This window comes from Dromiciops gliroides, chromosome 5 (genome assembly GCF_019393635.1).
Source record: "Dromiciops gliroides isolate mDroGli1 chromosome 5, mDroGli1.pri, whole genome shotgun sequence".
Classification (NCBI taxonomy): Eukaryota; Metazoa; Chordata; class Mammalia; order Microbiotheria; family Microbiotheriidae; genus Dromiciops; species Dromiciops gliroides.
The window spans coordinates 132,433,615-132,435,446 of record NC_057865.1 but is presented as its reverse complement, the minus strand read 5'-3'; positions in this window follow the sequence as shown (position 1 = coordinate 132,435,446).

Sequence of the window (1,832 nt, the reverse complement as noted above, 5' to 3'; positions counted from 1 at the left end):
AGAGACAATATAGCCCTATGTGTGGCCGACTGCCTAAAAAGGCTAACACTTGGTCACAAAAGGGGTCCAAAAAGAGAGTCTCAGGAGATCATTGCAGATCTTTCACCACTAGTGGATAATGGATTACAGGGTAAGATCATACATCTGAACTTGAGGAAACCTCAGAAGGGATCTATTCCAACCCTTTCATTTTACTGATGAAGAAACTGAGACCTAGGAAGGTTGAATGATTTGTCCAAGGTCACACAGTGAGCAAGAATTTGAACCCTGGTCCTCTGATTCCAGAGGCAGCTAGGTGGCACAGTGGATAGAGGGCTGGGCCTGGAGTCAGGAGGACTTGAGTTCAAATACAGCCTCAGACACTTATTAGCTGCATGATCATGGACAAGTCACTTCACCACTGTCTGCCTCAACTGTAAAATGGGGATCTAACTCACAGGATTGTTTTGAGGATCAAATGAGATGATATTTGTAAAGCACTTAGCATGATGCCTGACACGTAGCAGATACTATATAACTGTTCATTCCCTTCTCCCTTCCCTTTCCAGTGATGTTAGCAAGGCTAGCAGAAAGAGAAGAGTAACAGCACTGACTGTGTTCAGCAAAATGATCGCCATGACTGGTTCCCAGAAATAACCAAATTCTTGGAATTCAACCAACTTTAGGTTTCAGGTTTATAAACTACTTTCTTTATAATAACTCTCTGAGGTAGGTTATATAAGGATCAGTATCCAAAATTTGCAAGTGAGAAAACTGAGGCACAGAGAGCAAGTGAGTGTCATAGCCAGAATTAGAATCTAGAGATTTCTTTTCCCCCCCAGGGTAAGGAGGGTTAAGTGACTTGCCCAGGGTCACACGGCTAGTTAAGTGTCAAGTGTCTGAGGCTGGATTTGAACTCAGGTCCTCCTGAATCCAAGGCCAGTGCTTTATCCACTGCGCCACCTAGCTACCCCAAGAGATCTCTTAATTCCAAGTCCATGGTGCAAACAAAATTGCTTCTCATGGAAGTTTAATTGCCTTTATGTGGAACTTGAGCTCTGAGAGCAAAAGAATTCTCAGTCTCCCTATATTCACCAATACTCAGGATATGACCCTCCATCGATTTTTCTGAGGCAAAAGTATCTGTCTGTCCATCTATCTATGTATATCTAGACATCTTGTGTGTGCAGTGGTTGTTAGTATATTATCTCCCCCATTAGAATATGAGCTTTTTGGGGGTAGAGACCATGTTTATACCTTTCTATAAATCCCCAATTCTTAGCACAGTGTCACTTATTAGAGTAAGAACTTAATGCTTATTGAATGACTGAAATATCAATTATACACAATATGCATAAAATAAAATACAATGCTTTGCACAGTGCCTGGCAAATAATTGGTGCTTAATAAATATTAGGCGGCTAAATGGTGCAATGGATAGAGTGCTGGCTCTGAAGTCAAGAAGATTCATCTTCCTGAATTCAAATCTGCCCTCACACACTTACTAGCTGTGTGACCCTAGGCAAGTCCCTTTACCCTCTTTGCCCCAGTTCTTCATCTGTAAAATGGAATTGACTACTCCAATAAAATGGCAAACCATTCTAGTATCTTTGCCCAGAAAATTCCAAATGGGGTCCTGAAGAGTTGAACATGACTAAAAACACCTGAACAACAACAAAATAGAAGTTTGCAATTTCATACACAATCCTCTTTTTGGGCAGGTAGGTGGCAAAGTGTATAAGATGCCGGGCTTGGAAGCAGGGAGATTCCTCTTCCTGAGTTCAAATTTTGCCTCATACATTTTCTAGTGGTGTGACTTTGGGTAAATCATTTAACCCTCTTTGTCTCACTTT